Source organism: Rhinatrema bivittatum, chromosome 9 (genome assembly GCF_901001135.1).
Source record: "Rhinatrema bivittatum chromosome 9, aRhiBiv1.1, whole genome shotgun sequence".
NCBI classification, from domain to species: domain Eukaryota; kingdom Metazoa; phylum Chordata; class Amphibia; order Gymnophiona; family Rhinatrematidae; genus Rhinatrema; species Rhinatrema bivittatum.
Window position 1 is genome coordinate 258,918,892 of NC_042623.1, and position 18,101 is coordinate 258,936,992.

General features: G+C 41.7%; 1 long non-coding RNA gene across 2 annotated transcripts in view; it reads right to left on the reverse strand.

The window, feature by feature from the left end:
* Window positions 1–6,792: 6,792 nt before the first annotated feature.
* LOC115098901 overlaps window positions 6,793–18,101 on the reverse strand; it is a 106,674-nt gene continuing 95,365 nt past the window's right edge. For both annotated transcript variants that reach the window (XR_003858635.1, XR_003858634.1), the window contains exons 5-7: window positions 16,457–16,540; window positions 14,114–14,233; window positions 6,793–7,621 (exon numbers count right to left, since the gene is read on the reverse strand). This is a non-coding gene — a long non-coding RNA (uncharacterized LOC115098901). The remainder of the gene's footprint in view (window positions 7,622–14,113; window positions 14,234–16,456; window positions 16,541–18,101) is intronic.

Consider the following 18,101-nt stretch of genomic DNA (forward strand, 5'->3'; position numbering starts at 1 on the left):
AGCAAAGAAACATACACACGAAAAGCAAATATAACAGAGAAATTGTTACTTTTATTTTCACTGGTTAAAAAGAAACTGGCATTGCTCCTTTTGGAAACCAGAAAAGAATTTGCCAAAATCAAGTCTACACTACGGATATGTAGGGAAAAAAATTTTGATTCTTTTTTTTTTTTTTATTTCAGGGGATTTTTTTGAGGCGATTTGCTTTACTTTTCATTTAAGTTCAGTTTGTTTGCCAAACTGAAAAAAAAAAAAAAATGTAATTGACCAAAAGCAACCCTTCAAAAAATAAACACCTTATAGTTGCAGCATCCACGCAGCCAGTGCCGGAAGTAGGGGTGGCAAATGGGGCGGCTGCTGCTGCAGGTGTTATACTACAGGGGGCGTCGGCATGTTTCTCTAGGTCAGGAAGCAGCAGCACAGGGGGCACCATGGCTATGCCCCCCCCCCCCCACCATCCAATTTGAGCCACCACAGGCAACTCTGCTTCCTCCCTCTCCCCTCCTCCTATGCTCAGGATTGGAAAGACAGCAACGGCTCCTCTTTTCTCTTTCTCTCCTCCTCCTGACTGAGCTGTAGCTTGCCCGCAGGGGAAGTTAATATCTTAATTCGTAACTTCTGTCATGAACAACCTTAAAAAGGAGCCTAGAACATGTGTAGTCCCTTCTTGCGTCTGCATCTGCCCACTTTGTTAACCCACCGATTGGACCACGTGCCATGGCTGTGACTTGGGACTGCCTCTGCCGCTGCCCCTGCCGGGCCTGGACCTGGAGCTGCCCTTTGAACGTGGGAGCAGATGGGCGGTCACTGCTCAGCAGGAAAGGCCGTTGCATTTTGGATCCTCCTCTTCGTTGTTCTCCTGGTGCTAATAGACGTGCAGCAACTCCTCCTCTCCCACTCACCTCCTCCTACCTGCTTTCACATCCACATTCTTCCCACCCTTCCCAAATCAGAAAGCAAAGTCTAGCTGGGCTGCTGCAGTGGCAACCACAGTGGCTGGAGAGGAAGCCTTGGCTACTGCGGATTCCCTTCTTGCAGTGGCCTATGATGAAGTCTTCACAGGCCTCCATGAAAGAGGAAAGGTAGGCCGCCATGGAACCCATCCCACGGTGGCTAAAGACAAGGTTCTGAGAGAGTGCCTGCCTGTCTGTACCTGCATGTGTGTGTGTGTGTTTGTATGAGAGAGAGTACCTTCCTGCATGTGTATGTGTGTGTATGAGAGAGAGTACTTTCCTGCATGTGTTTGCGTGTGTATGAGAGAGAGTACCTTCCTGCATGTGTGGGTATTACAGAGTGCCTGCCAGTCTGCCTGAGTGTGTGCCTGCTTGCATATATGTGTCTATGAAAGAGTACCTGCCTGCATGTGTGTGTATGTGTGTGAGAAAGAGTGCCTGCCTGTTTGTGCGTGTGAGTGCCGACTTGTGTGTGTGTGTGATAACGTGGGGAAAGTTTGAGAGAATAAACATGTGAAGTGTGGGAGTGTGAGAGAAAGGATAAAGTAGATGTGCCTCCCCTTTTCCCCAATCCACAACAAACTATGATGCCTAGATCTTTTCCTGGGTGGTAGCTCCTAATATGGAACCTATCAGCGTGTAACTACAGCAAGGGTTATTTTTCCCTAGATGCAACACCTTGCACTTGTCCACATTAAATTTCATCTGCCATTTGGATGCCCAATCTTCCAGTCTCACAAGGTTCTCGTGCAATGAATCACAATCCTCTTGTGATTTTACTACTCTGAATAATTTGGTATCATCTGCAAATTTGATGACCTTACTCATCGTATTCCTTTCAAGATCATTTACAAATATATTGAAAAGCACCGGTCCACGTACAGATCCCTGAGGTACTTCACTGTTTACGCTTTCCTCTGAAAAAATTGACCATTTAATTCTACTCTCTTTTTCCTATCTTTTAACCAATTTGTAATCCACCAAAGGACCTCTCCTCCTATCCCATGACTTTTTACTTTTCTTAGAAGCCTCTCATGAGGGACTTTGTCAAACGCCTTCTGAAAATCCAAATACACTACATCTACCGGTTCACCTTAATGTACATGTTTATTAACCCCTTCAAAAAAAATGAAGCAGATTTGTGAGGCAAGACTTGCCTTGGTAAATCCATGCTGACTGAGTTCCATTAAACCATGTCTTTCTATATTTATTTATTTATTTATTTATTTATTTAAGATTTTTATATACCGGCATTCGTGATACAATCATATCATGCCGGTTTACATAGAACAAGGGGTGTACAATGAACAATTGAGTAACTTATTGGTGAGGAAGTAAGCAGTTACAAATAACAAGGGAGATAAAACTGGGAGAAGAGAAAAAAAGGATAGGATAATATTAGATAACAATAAAGATATTTACATTCGCTAAACATTAGCAATAGATATTTACATAAAGAAGAGGTAGGACTGGCTGTATGATGTGTAGTTGATGGTATGAGAATTAGAGTCCGGGAATGCTTGTTTAAACAGCCAGGTCTTAAGTCTTTTTCTGAAGGTTGGGAGGCTGGGTTCTTGTCTGAGGTCCGGAGGGATGGAGTTCCATAAAGGGGGGCCGGCTGTAATATGTTCTGTGATTTTGATCTTTAGAATAGTTTCCACTATTTTTCCCCGCACTGAACTCAGGCTCACTGGTCTACAGTTTGCTGGATCACCCCTGTAGCCCTTTTTAAATATTGGGTTTATATTGCCACCCTCCAGTCTTCAGGTACAATGGATGATTTTAATGATAGGTTTCAAATTTTAACTAATAGATCTGAAATTTCATTTTTTAGTTCCTTCAGCACTCAGTGAGTCTTCTGGAGAATGTTGGTGCCAAGAAGGAGTAAGAATAGGAAAGGGAGGGGGGCTGCTGAAGGCTGTGGGAGGGTTTACAATAAGCAAGAACTTTACATAATGTGTCAGTATTGGGGTGGGGGAGCACTCACTGAGTGAGTGCCTGAGCAGTAGCACAACAGCAGAGTGTGTGCACGCATGTGTCTGAGTTTGTGTGTGCATGTGAATGTGGGGCAGAGAGGGCGTAATGCTGAATATCTACCCTGGTGCAGAAAAAGCTGGTTCCGACTCTGTCTGCAACCCTCTTATCCTCTTAAATCTTCCATTGTTCTATAAGGATAAAGGGACAGAAGTAGGGATGTGTATTCATTTTGAAGGAGTGGGAAAAATACAACAAATGAGAACATCTTTAGTTCGTACAATTGATACAAACTGAAAATAAGTCTCAGACAAAAATACCCCAAAATGTATAGGTAGATTTGTATGTGTACAGTTAAAAAAAGGTGGCCTCCAGCAGGACCATGACCCAGCCTAGTCCTGCCTCATAGGTCTAGGCCCACCCTATTGCCTAGGCTCAGGGGCCTATCCCAGTTGCCAAGGCCAGGACTAGAACCTAGACCTAGGCTTCAGTCTAATGCAAGGGTCCACTCAAGGCTGGATGCCATCATTGAGGCCCAGGTCTGGACCTAGGCCTAGGTGAGATGCCGGGACATGACCAAAGGTTGGGTCCAGGATGCTAAAGCCTAGGCCTGGGCCTAATGCCAAGGTCTGGCTGAGGACAGATCCCAATACCAATGCCCAGATCCTAGGTCAAGAACTGAAGCTGGGGCCCAGCATGAAACGTTGCCCCAATTGCTGAGAACTAGGGCTGGGTCTGATGTTGTGGCCCATCTGATGCTAGGTTATATCAACAAGGCCCGGGACTAGGCCCAAGCTGAAAAACTAGGCTTGGTCAGACACTGGGGTCCAGATAAGGCCAGCTCCCATCGCTGAGCCACAGGCCTTGGACCAGGCCTAGGCATGATGCCAGGGCCCAGCTTGACATCAGGACTCTGGCCTTGGATAAGACCATGCTCAAGGCCTAGGCCAGATGGCCCAGAAACAGGCCTTCTTGCATCATCTTTCTTGATCCAGTAACTAAAAATGACATCCTCTGACTGATGGATGTGTTAAAGTGATGATACTGCAGTGCCTTCTTCCGGTCAATTATGCCATTTTATTGTACAGCCTAGGCCTCAGCAGCCAGGTTTCGAGCCAGAACCAAGCTTCGGGCCTAGACCTAGACCCAGGCCATGCCTCATCATTAGTACTTATCTTCTTCCAGGCCCGACTGTTGAACCCATCTGTATACCTCAGCCCTCGCCTGGACCTCAGTGACTGGGGACCTGGCCTTGGGCTGGGTTATAGCATTGGTCCTAGGCCTAGGCCCACGCCCAGTCCTGTCCTCAGCATCAGGACCCAACCTCAGCCAGGCCCTAGCATCAGACCCAGCCTGGATCTTGGTGTTGGTTCCAGGACTAGCCCTCAATCTCCAGGATCCATCCTGGTCTAGACCTGGGCCTCAATGACCAGGACCATTCTTGAGCATGACTCCAGTATCTGGCCTAGTCATAGGCCCAGGCTGTCCTCATTGTTGAGACCTGGCCTTGACCAGACTTCAGTATCATACCTAGGCCCAAGCCAGGCCTGATTTCTTTTTTCTTTTATAGTGAAGTCAATGGGTTCTTCCCTCATTGACCAAATGATAAAACAAAAAACAAATGAAACAACTTAACACACTTTTTTTAAACTAATGAAATGAATCGAGGTGCTCCTAAAATGAATTAATAAACCAAAATTATTTTTTTCTTTTTGAACATCCTTAGGCAGGAGTGACTCCAGATCACTCTTGCCTTTCTATCTCCAGTTAAAAAATGGCTACAGTCTCAGGACTGGTCATCACCGAATTGTTTTACAGTCATAAAGTAATATGGCCATAAAACAAGCTTTATGGTCATAAAACAACTCTCTATCTCTGGACCTGAGACCAGCACCATTTTGAAAGTGCAACCAGCGAGTCGATATTGTCTTGGGGCTGTTCTTTCCCTTTCACTCTTGAAGAGCCACTGAAGGTGTAAGGGGCTGCAGGGGGTCTATAGGAGACCACAAAATGTGTAAGAGGGGGTTTTTTTTAGATTTATTGGCAAATAGTGAACACTATAGTGAACACTATTTGCTAACAAAGCACTATTTACAGAAATGAAAAGCCCCAAAACGTTGTGGGTTATCAGAGGTACTTCGGATTTATTTCATTTGACATGAACTGAAGTGAAAATAAAGGGTTTTTTTTTGTTTGGATGGCACATTCCTTTCAAATAAATGATCATTCCTAATCTGTATGATGTCTGGTAAATTAAAAAGAAATCAGGCAGACAAATATGAGATAGCACATTATTCAACTAGCAGAGCAGGCTTATGAGATCTCCTGCTCAAAATGGCCAGACAAAAAAGATATTTTAAGGCATTCAGTATTGACCAGTGGCCACATTTTTAATCTGAGTTCACAGAAATAATCCCATTTCTCAATGAAAATGCAGCCAAAGGTTCTCCCAAAATTAAGGAAGAGAAATTGGAGTGAGGTATACTCACTAACCCTTGTAACATTGGTAAGCAAAAAATGCACTTTTGAATGTATCTTGTAATGAATTATGTTATTATGCTGTTCAAAATACAAGTTTCATCACTTAACATACTTCAGATTATACAATAAATGGACAGTGATTCAGAAAATTAGTCTTAAATTTTATTTTTCCAGGAACTCTTCTCATTTTCAGCTGGGAAGAATTTCAAATAAGGAACCGTATAAAACATCAGTCGCTAACAGAATCTTTTGCAATCAAAAACCTCTTTTCCTGCCAGCTTTTCTTTTGTCTTAACAGATGGTATCCTCTGCTGTTTTTAAGTCAGAGAAATGACAGGATTATTTTGTGAAATAAAGTATTACCATTTATAACATACAACACACCCTTTCTAACCTACATTTAGCAAAAATGACATTTAGGAGGCCAATTTTCAAAGCCATTTATACATGTAAATAGCAATTTGCACACACAGGGAGGATAACTTTCAAACAGTCCTGCAAGCTAACATACACGTGCGTAGATCTCCAATACTATTTTATAACCAGCGTGCATCACATATGCGCGTATAATAAAATGCACATCTTTTTCCTCGCAACATTCTCATGTATGTATGCTTATTTGCAAATGCATGCAAAGCGCTGAAAGTGAGTATTTCAATGCATTAAACGCACATAATTTTCCTATCAATTTTAAAAATATACACACGTATATTTTATGTCGGAAAATGAAATAAATTAAGACTTACTCTCATAAAACCCGATTTATACGCTTATTTTAAACCATGCGCATCTAATTGAAATTAACCAGTTTCCCAATTGTTCCATTAGTTCACCCAATCCTTCTCCAGGTCATTGAAACCCTCCTAGTTCTTCAGCCTGACCTCCCCCCCCCAGTTCATCCAGACTTCCCACCCAGCCAATACTACACAATAAGTAAGTCTGATATCAAGAACACAAGATAATTAGTAGGGATGTGCATTCATTATGCTTTCAAAACAAAATGACAGAAAAACCAATGAAAATTTTGTTAGTTTTCTTCATTTTGTTTTAAACATGGCCTGGCCTGCGGATCTGCGGCCTGCCTTGGAGCTTCCCCGACTTCTCCCTTCCCCCTTCTCAAAATGATGCCAGGGTTAGGAACTATCTTAGCCCCCTACTTATCCCTGCTGTGGGGTTGACGGAGAAGTAAATGGGGGCAGGAGGGATGCTCACTCGCCTCCTGCCCCCTCCGTGTCGTCTTCGGGATGGTGCAGGTCAGCCCTGACACTGCAACCATAGCAACTTTAAAAGTGGCTCTGGCCTCAGGGCTGGCAGGCGCCATTTTCTTGAATGGCCAGACAATCAAGAAAATGGCGCCTGCCAGCCCTGAAGGTGGAGTCATTTTTAAAGCAGCTATTGCTCCACGCTCAGGGCCAACTAACGCCATTATGAAAAGGACACAGATGGGGAAAGAGACAAGTGGGCATCCCTCCTGCCCCTTTGACTTCTCTATTGACCCTATGGGTAAAGTGAGTGGGTGCCAGGGTGGATCCCTGCCTTGGGAATCACCCTGGCAGCTGTGGGTTGGCAGGGCAGGCTGCGGATTAGGCCGTGGTTCTGCAGGCTTCCCAGTGCATCAGGTTTGTTTTTTTTTCAGTTTTTGTGGGGTTTTAAATGCTTATTTCATTTCAGTAAAGATACCAAGATGAAATTAACATTAATCAAAATAGTTCTCAGGTTTTAAACCCTTGAAAGGTAGGGGGAAATAAAGCAAAATTAAATTTTTGGGGGGTGCACATCCTTAATAATTAGCAGGTGAAAAATTATATGCGTAGGTAGCCAAATGTACATTTATTTATTCTTTATTAAATTTAGAACCTGCTGATCAAAACGCCTCAGTGAGTAACAGTATAACATACAAGATTCCATGAACATAAAGCAAAAGGTACAAACAGAATATGCATAATGTTGTCAAACTAAATTCTCCCCAAACCAAAACCCACCCACATCAATCATCTCAGCAATGGCTCACTGTCTGGTTCCAAAAGCCAGGGTAAAAAATTTGGGTCAGTTTCTTTAAAAACAAAACAAAACAGGAAGTTCATTCCAAAAGCAAGGTCCCGTCCCTCCAAACGTTCAATCTCTCATAGATTTTAGCTTAATCTGTGTGATGGATGGCACTTCCAATAAGTATCTCTGCGCGGAGCATCAGTGGTGGGATAGATGATTTCGGCCTGTATCAGAAGAAAAAATTCTGTGGTGCCGGACCATGTAAAGTTTTAAAAACCAGGACCAAGTCTTTAAACTTAATCTGCCAAAAGATTAGCAACCAATGTAACTTACTCAACACTGGAGCGACATGTTCTTATAGAGCGCATCCCAAGATTAAGCAGGCTGCTGAACTTTGGACCAGTTGTAATGCCTTTCTATTTGATTATAGTAGGCCCAAGAACAGAGACATGCAATAATCTAGGGATGGCAGCGCTATTTGCAGATCTTTTAAAATAGCAACTTCCACGTATAACTGTTGGCTTTGCCCCAGAATACCCCTAGACTGCCCATTTTTTACACACATATATGTGATCGTTAAATGTAAAATATATATCTGCATAATTTTATAAAATACGGATTTTGCAACTGCAAGGTATGTACGCTAATTATTATGCATGTAACTCTCAGAAAACTACTTTCATAAACTGGCCCTCCCTCCTCCAATAGGGTCTAAAGTGTGCATGATGCTGTACAGTTCATGCGTACTTTTAACTATATTTAGAAGATGTGTTGCTGGGGGTATCTTTGAGTCAGGAGAGGGAAATAATACATAAAGATGCATTGTATTTTCAGCTTAATGCACAGAAGAAGTGGATGCAAATGTCTGTGGCTTCTCTGTACCCACAGCAAGTTTTAAAGTGGAAGCTGACACTAACATTTTCTGTAAAAACTGATGTGATGTCTGGGGGCTAAAAATACTCATGGAATTTGTCCTAATGTGTAGAGATGTGAATCGGAACCGGAATCGGTTCTGATTCCGGTTCCGATTCACATTGTGGTTTTTTTTTTCATCCAGCCCGATCGCGGTTTTGTTTATCGGCTGCGCCCAAGCCGATAAACAAAAAAACTCACCCCGATAAACAAAAAACACACCCCGACCCTTTAAAACTAATTCCTTAGCTTCCCCCACCCTCCTGACCCCCCAAAAAAACTTTTTACAGGTACCTGGTGGTCCAGTGGGAGTCTAGGGAGCGATCTCTTTAAAAATGGCGCGGGCCATCCAGTGCTCCTACCATGTGACAGGGGCCGGCCAATGGCATGGATACCCTGTCACATGGTAAGGGCAAAGGGCCATCGGCGCCATTTTGATTAGTGGCAGCCGAAAGCCCGGGAGTGGGAGATCGCTCCTGGGACCCCCACTGGACCACCAGGTACCTGTAAAAAGTTTTTTTTGGGGGGGCAGGACTGTGGGGGAAGCTAAGGGATTAGTTTTAAAGGGTTGGGGTGGGTTTAGGGGTTATTTTTGTGTGCCGTTTTTCCCGCCCTCCCCCAAAACGATAAGAGAACCCCCACGAACAATTTCGTGGGGTTTTCCTATTGTTTTGGGGGAGCCCCCCGATTTCTGACGATTTTGAAAATATCGTACGATATTTTCAATCGTCTGAAGCCCGATTCACATCCCTACTAATATGGACAGTTAGAAAATTCCCCCCTGAAAAGAATTACTATTTATTAGAGATGTGATTCGGCTGAACCTTTCAGTTCGGCCTTCGTTATCAGCCCACCGTGGGAAATTTCATTTTCCTGCAGTTCGGAACGATTTTAATTCGGCTGCCCCCGAAATGATATCCAAAACCCGCCCCAACCCTTCCAATTTAATTAATTGCAAACCCTATCAGGATAAAAGGGAGGTTAATAAACTAGGGTGGTTTGAAAGTTCTATCCCTTGCCTGGTTAAACTGGGAATGAACTGGGAAAACTGGTAATTCCATGGGTGCGTGTCTATTAATATTCCCCCACTTATCTGCTAGAAGCAGCATTTGCGTGCTTAGGCACGCATCCACTTAAAATTGTGCACAAGTGCGCTCATTCAGCCTATTTTATAACATGCATGCATATACAAGTGTATGTTTTAACATGGCCACATTCCTGGGCGCGAGCCAGCAAATGCACACACTTGTGTGCCCGTGTGCCTGTTTAAAAGTTACCATCTGTTTTAGAGAGCCTATTTACTAGGCTGTTTTTTAACAGTGGATTTAAATGCAGCTTAGTACATTAGCCACAGAGAAAATCAGGCCCTGTGATTGCTATTGAAAATTGTTTTTATAAAAAAAATTTTTTATAGGTTTGAAGCAGCTCCCTAGCAGGTCTTCATTTCATGGTGGACTGAGCCTTAGACCCTGCTGAATCAAATGTGCTAATTCATTGCTATTGATTTTATAAACAATGAAAATTCAAGTGAAATGTAGACATTTGCCCATGAATCAGGTCCATTTTTAATTTTGTTTTATTATCCCTTCTGGCAAAATAGTTAATACTACAAAAATATATTCGTTCTTAATTCAATACTTGCTTGAGTCAATATTCAGGGGAATCTAACTGGCTCCTTAAGGACTTAGACAACTAAATCAAAGCCTTTGAAAATGTGCCAGTCTAACCAGCTATATTTATCCTCCAGAAGGGGTTAGGTTGTGAACTGCCTAGTTGCCCAACACTGTCCACCCAACTTGACAAATGGGGACGGTAACTTTGAAACAGCCCCATGAGCGCTTGCGGTAATCAAGGAGGCCATTTTATAACATGTGTGTGTATGTGTGAATGATATAAAATAGGTTGTATGTGCATACATGTGCACACAATTTTATATGAGCGCCTGCATGTGCAGGCAAATGCCGTCTCTGCCACGTAAAGTGGGGGCATTTTAAGAGACACGCATGCCGACGCAGTTACCACTTTCCACAGTTCATTCCCAGTTCAGCCAGGTAAAGAATAGGACCGCCTAACTCCCGTAGTTAAATAGCCACCCTTTTACCTTTTACCCCAACCCTTAAAACCCTACCAACCCTGCTAACTAGCCAAGTTTTTTTTTTGTTTCATGACTTACACTCCATCCATAGCAGAAGTAAAGTTACGCGGCAGGGGACCCTGAAACGCGCTTTTGTGCGTAGATACGTGCAAATTTCATTGAGAAATCTCGGAATGCCCACACCACGCCCATGCCCCGCCCATTTTTTTTTGCAAAAATAGTTTTGTGCGCATACGGGGAGATATGTACGCACTCGCGAGCTTTTTAAAATCTGAGCGGCGCGCGCCGGGCTGACCTCTGCACCTATAGGGCTTTTAAAATTCGCCTTTTAGGTGCCTGAATTTTTCCGGCCACTTTCCCTCTGGCTCTTTTAAGTTAAAACATTTTTTAAAAAGTACCCATGGAGCCTGAGCTATTTCTTCCCTTTATCGAGCTCTTTTAAATATTAAAATATGTTTTCCAGGACATCCCAACTCCCTCCTTTCCCCACCATCCTTAATAATAATTTTCAAAATGTCCCCCCACAGTGGAAGCCGCTTTCCTTCCCTCTCGTCACTGTTTTAAAAGAAAATAATACGTCCTCGCAGGCCTCCGGGGACATATTTTTCTTTTCTAAAAAAAAGAGTGAAGAGAAGGGGGCCACTGCTATGTGTGTCATTTTTTAAAGGAGAGAAGGAGGGATTTGGGATGACCCAGGGACCGTTTTTTGTTTTTTTTTAAATATCTGCATTGTTGGAGGAAGAGAGAAGGGCACTATAGTTGGGGGGGGGGGGGAGGGGGATATTAATTCCATGGAGGGAGGGTGGCATTGCTGTATATTTTTTTAAGTGAACTTAGCTAGTTAGGGCCTATCGTCAACAGTAACTGGCTAAATTTACCTAGGAAAACAACCAAGGTAAATCTAGCCAGTCAACGTTTGCCTGGCTGGATTTTGACAGATATTCAGCTGATAACCTAACTGGCTAGGTGAAGCTGAATCCTTGCTTACAGACAGATAATGGGTTGAAATTCGCTGGTTATCTTACCTGCTCATGGGCGGTTTGAAAATTGCCCACATTATTTCTACTTCCACCCTCTATGGCGTAGAAACAACTGGGGATTGACACCAAAGTGTGCATTGCAATGCATACCTTATTCAACTTTCACAATCAGTAACCGCATTCTTCAATGATGAATTGTCCTAATCAACATGAAATTCAGTTAAAACGTACTTGAAATCCTTTTGCAAGTAGGATTGTGCAGGAAAAGAAAATGTTTCATTTTGGGTTGGGTTTTTTTTTTTTCATTTTGAAAGGGGACGGGTTGTTATTCAGGATTTAGGTTGTTTAATGTTATTTCAATTTGTGTCATTGGCTAAATAAATATTTCATTAAGAAACGATGCTCCCCCACTCTTCCCAGACCATGTTTAGCCCTTCTGCCGAGGTCTCCAGTGTAGAAAGCGGCAGGAGTCATTACACCGACGTTTCCACCCCAACCAGCTTCCTGTTTGAAAATGGCAATGGTTGGCGCCTGAGATTGGGGGCATTTTGATGTGCCAGTGGCATTTTTAAACAGGAAACCGGTGGGAATAGGAGCAACTGGGATCTCTCCTGCTCCTTTCTACACGGGATACATCCATGGATGGGATGCGGTCCAAGGAGGGCTGGGGGGATGGAGAAGCATAGGGAAAGGTGTGGGTGGGGTGAGAGTCAATTTTGCTTCTCTATTTTTCATTGACTTTCTCAAATGACAATCAATGGAAAAAAATGAATTTTAAGGGTAGGGGTTTATTTTGCTTTAAAATGAAATGAAATGTGTTTTGTCAAATTTTCATTTCATTCCAAAATGAATGCACACTCCAACTTTCAGGTTTGTTGTGAGAAAGTTAAGCTTAGCATACAGAGTATAGCAATTCAAGTTGAGTTGAGACGGATTTCCAATCCATTTCAGTTGGGATACAGCTCATTATTTATCTTCCCAAGAGGATTCTCTGTTCCATTAATATTTTATGTTTCAATAAATAACCATTAGTTGCACTGCAGAAAATCTATATAGTGGATATCATAACAAAGAGATATTCACAGAGGAAATAAGAATATGGTCACAGCAGAAAGACTGCATTGTGCATTTATTTTTCTATGTGATGTGTAATTATGCAATGTAAACTCTTAATAAATGGGTATAAAATGATCTATGAATTAAATTGACAACAGCAGTTAAGTGCAAAGCATTGTCACATAGCATTTAATCTTTTAAAAGTTATATCCCGTAGATAAGAACCCTTTTGCCAACAGTGGCTAATATAGGTCAGAAGAATCTGGCATATTCCACAGAGTAGATCCATTCCTTGCTGCTCACTACTAGGATAAGAGGTGACTTTTACACATCTACTTACTAATAATGGTTTATGGCCTTTTCTTCCAGGAACCTGTTCAAACCATTTTTAAATCCAGCTATGGTAGACGCCTTGAGCACATCTTCCACAGACAAATTCCTAACAGATTGATTGTGCATTAGGTGAAAAAATACTTTCTCCAATTTGTTAGAATTCTGCTACCTGGATATCTTTGCATATAAAATGAGTCCCCATATTTGATTGTGCATGTTTTATTGTGCTTATGCATTAGAAATAAAGATAGGAGAGCAACCTATTTATCTTATATGGTATGTTCCAATATAGGCATATGCTAAATATTTTAATAAAAAAAATACAATCTGATTTAAACTCGTCTGGAAAAGCCCATGAATTTCAATGTAATTTGCTTATCCTTAAACATAATCCTAACAGCTGCAAAGGATCATGTTGAGCTACTGATGATCTTGCCAATTCAACATTTTAGAAGCACAGCAACTAGAAAGAAGAAAAGATTTGTAAGTCCAAAATGGAGATTAAATACTTGCTCGGCTAACATCAGGATAGAAATACAATAATAGTGACCGGAAAAGGCATGTATTTTATGTTACTAATGTGCACTCATCTGGAAATCAGTTATATCTATGAGAGTAATTTTCAAACTGACATCTCCAAATTCCCCCTTCAGGCAAAATAGTTACTACTACAAAAAGTACCTTTTTAATCACAGAATTTGCAATAATTTTCAAGGTAGAAGTACACAGACAGGCACTTTTTCTTTAAAAATTGCCCAAGGAAAACTATCTGCACACATTTGCACCTCCTTTTTTGTGTGAATGCTTTTTTTTTTTTTTTTTAGTATAATGAGGACACACTTTTGAAAATTTAAAAAAGTTGTCCATTGTTTCAATCCCCAATTCAACTCTTCCCCAAATGCTGGTCAAATTACATGCATAGTGGCACCTTGCATGCACTTTTACCCACATACAAGATGGCAATTTTTTAAAAAGATGATTTCTACAGGAAAAGCATTGTTTTATCCATGGAAAAGGCTTTTAAAATTGTCTCATAGATGGACAATTTTGTAACATCCTGCATACATTTTAAATCAATTACACACATACATTTAATCAATTTTCAATTAACATAATTTTAAATGGGGAGACGTAAAAAAAAGACTAAAAGCAGCAATTAGAAGTATTAAACATCTACATGATGCAAGGGGGCTATTTAAAAAACCTTTTATGGAAGCCCAGGATAACATGCATTCCAAAAGTAAGAAAGGTCAAAAGAAGAACAAGCAGTTTGGCTAAATGATGTTGTAAATGTTGCGTTTGGTGGTCTCCAAGCTAACTTCGTGAACCATCGCCCTTACCTTCAGCCCCAAGCCGGTCGCTGAGGCCATGAAGCACCATTGCCTCTTCGCGTGGTGCGACGCTGCTTGCAGATGCTGCGAGGAGCCATCGGGCCTTCATGCAGTAAGAAGCCGCCGATTCTGTATTTTATAAATCATGCACATATCATACACGGGGGTTATAAAACACTTATCACAGATCTGCTCGCAGCCATATGTGCACATATATGCTGCTGCGTGCATTTGTTTGAATGTTAATCTCCCTGAGTAAAGTTTTGGTTAGAAAAAATATCTGCTTAAAAAGGAGGTTCAAATTTCTGTGGATAATTTTTCCTGGACCAATTTTCAAAATAAATTTACATGTGCATTTTTACTTTGAAAATTGATGAAATACTGTGAGTAAAACTGAATAATTCTGTGCAGTAAATTTATAAAGTGGTGAATATTCTACACAAAGGAAAGGGAACTCTCCCCGGGTGTAGCCAGCCTATCTCTTAGCACCCTCTGACCATGTTGAACCACTGTTCACATGGAAACCTCCTCCACGTCTACTCGCCATGCTTGAAGGCTCATGCTCCACTCTAGGGGGCCAACAACCCATTCTAGGGAGCTCTTTCCTGCGCAAAGGAAAGGGAACTCTTCCCGGGTGTCGCCTATCTCTGAACACCCGCTGACCCTTGTTGAACTGCTGTTCACATGGAAACCTCCTCCGCCTCGGCCTTGAAAATTCTCATTTGTATAGCTGCTACATCCACAAGATTGTAAAAGACTACCTGACTGGGCTGAGGCAGTCCCAGCTTGTGCCTTCCTGGGCTGCGTCCGCCACCTGGAAAAGCTTTTCAGGGCCGTGACCTCCCTAGCCCCCTCTTCCATGGCGCCTGGTCCTGCCAGATGAAAAGGGCAGGAGAAGTACCCACTTACTAATGCCCTACCTCCTAGTGTTTCAAAAATGGTGCCAGGATCCTGGAGGCCGGTGTTGAAGTGAAGTCAACATAATGGTGCCGGCCATATCTGAGACAGGCGCTGAAGTGATGTCACTTTGGTACCAGCCTCGGGGTCGCAGGCAGGAGTAAGTGGGCAGCATTCCTGCTTTTCCCCCATCTGTTGTGACCAACCATGGCAGAGGGTAAGTAGAGGGGCTGAGGAAGTCCCTAGGCCTGGCTAATATTTCCAGATTGTCAGGAAGGGACCAGAGAAGCCTTGACTGAGCCAAGCTGGATAGGCCTGAGTCCATGAAGAGGGCAAGGCCCATTGTTTTTAGTTTGTTTTTTTTAATGAGAAAATATACCTGAAAATGTCTAGGTATTTTGGTTCAGGACCTTCTTTGGTTTATCCATTTGAAATAAACCCAAAATGGCCTTTTTCGGTGTGGATGTGCCATTTGTTTAAAATGAATGCACATCCCTACAAAATATCCCTACTGTGAGGATACATGTGAGGTGCTTGCCTCCCATTGGCAGGGGCCCTGTGGTATTGCAAGCTACATGCGCACTTTTGTGCACACGTACAGTGCAGCTAATCTTCATAAGCAGTTTCCTTTTGAAAAGTAGCTGCAAAAACCTGTGTACAAAGCAGTTCATATACCTTCTACCTGCTACTTCTTTAGGCAAATGATTGAAGGTAAAACAGCAGGTTACATCATTTTTTATTTCCCTGCACATTTTGATTCTTGTGTACCACGCCTTCAGCTTTGGGAAAGACAGGTTCCAAATGCGACAAATAAGAAAATCAAATGTATGCATTCTAATTGTGTGCGATTAAGCTTGTTCTCTCATACTTTTTCTTTGGTCTTTTTGGGGATGAATCAAGCATTTTTAAGCATATTTTTGATGCTGGAATAATAATACATAAATTTGAAAAAAAAAAAATGTATGCATGCTGTTTTCCTCCCATAACCTACTTATGTGCCCTGGCATGGCTCTTTTTCATCCAGATAAATGTGGTTGTCTTTGTATGCGAAACCCCACATGTACATTTAGCCACTTTGAATGGGGCAGTTCACCCAGGGGAGAACCTTTGAAAATTGCCCTCTACATTAACAACATATTTAAAAGAAGCACGTTCCTATTTTGATGGTCAGTCAGCTTTTCTTTTATGCTTTTGTTGATGAGGATGCAGACATGAAAGATAGCCGTATATCTAAAAAATGAACTGTGGGTACGGTATTGTCATGTACGCATGCTGCGTTTATTTATGGCATAATTCTAGGCCCAATGACTATAATTTATGAGTTTTAAATCCTGTATCTGGGAATGAATTTCCAGAAAGCACTAAAAAATGGTTCCAGAAAACATTCTGTTCGTGGTAGAATTTCAAGTAATAGTCTGAAACTGAAAAGCCGGAGCATACCAAACAGTCTCTCACCAATTATATGTGATGAATGCCAGCGTCAGATGCTTGGACAGTGATTGATGACACTGATAAGACATCCTGATTCTTCAAGGTAAGCTAAAACAAATACAGTAGTAGGTGAGCATCTTTTCTTTTCTTTTTTTTTTTTTTTTTGCCCTAATGGCATTCAGATACACCAGTAACAAAATGAATAATTGTGGTTAATTAGAACATAGGTTTACTTTTACTATTTACTTCTAGGTGGTTACAGAATCTCATTCCTTCACTCACGATTAGTGAGAGCATGGCCTTATACCTAAAAGGCATCATCATATGTAATCTGTGACTATTGATGTAGATTTAGGCACGTAAAAGGTACACCATGTAATTATGTGTTGGAATATTTTAACTCATGCTGTGGAAGGAGAGAAGTGCAGGCTGCCTTGGGAAATCCCTGCATCTGCAGTCCACTGACACCCAAATGAATGATGGTGTCTTGCCGGGAGGCTCATGGATTGTGATTTACTAACCATCATGTTGCAGGTTGCATTATTTCTAGTCAAAGTAGCAGCTTTATATGTAAAAACTGGGAATTAGACTCAAGGTTAGGAATGTAGCCCCTGAGTTTTGCATGTGGACAAAAAGTTGGGGAAAATAGAGTGGAAACACATATCCGATTTTCTGCCATGTGGACTGCTTTTCTCAATTCATTAGTGAGATACACTGTGTTGATCGATATGAGGCATATGTGACTTGCATTTTCATCCATTCCTTCTTCAACAAACATATTTATACTTCCACTGAACGTAAACTCCTCTCAATTACCGTCTGATTTCCCCTGTGCATTTCACACAGCTTCTCAAACTAGTGATGGCATATAAAATATTTTAATCTGGTTATATAATCATCTCTGAAGGATTTTTATTTTAGAAATATCAAAGCCATAGACCAATATTGTAGTATGTTCTTCTTCAATAAGAGCTCTGGCTTAGAGGATTAGGCTCGCTTGATTATCCTCATCTTGGCTTATGAACAGCAGATCAATAGTGCTGTAGCATCACTCGCTTGAATTGAGGTAGTCCTCTCTCTTATTTTAAATGAATTCAACAAGGTTGAATACATGGGATGTTTGTGGAAAATGTCTCTTTTGTGGCGTAGTAGCATATGGAGATGTGAATCGTTTTCCATATCGTCTTAACGATAGAAATCGTGTGGCAGGGCAAGAAAATCGTGTTAGGCACGATTTTTTAGTTAAAAAATCGTTAAAAATCGTTTTTTCCGATTAGTGCGCACTAACTCGAGTTAGTGCGCACTAACTGAAAATGATACAATTTGACACTTTTCAGGTCAGTTAAGGTCAGTTTAGGAATGAATATGTATTCCTATTGGCTGCCCTCTTATTTATTCATGTTACCAAGCTTCCCACTGACAGTATATGGGGGATGGGAAATGGAAACAGTTGGTAGCTTGACAAAACAAGTAATGTGATCAGTCAATGTGACTAGAACTTGTGCCCTAACCCTGATACCAGGGGTATTGTGATCTTCCTGCACACAGTGCCCTATCCCTATTAATACCAGGAGTGTTGTGATCTTCCTGCACACAGTGCCCTAACCCTGGCACCAGGGCTGTTGTGATCTTCCTGCACACAGTGCCCTATCCCTATTAATACCAGGAG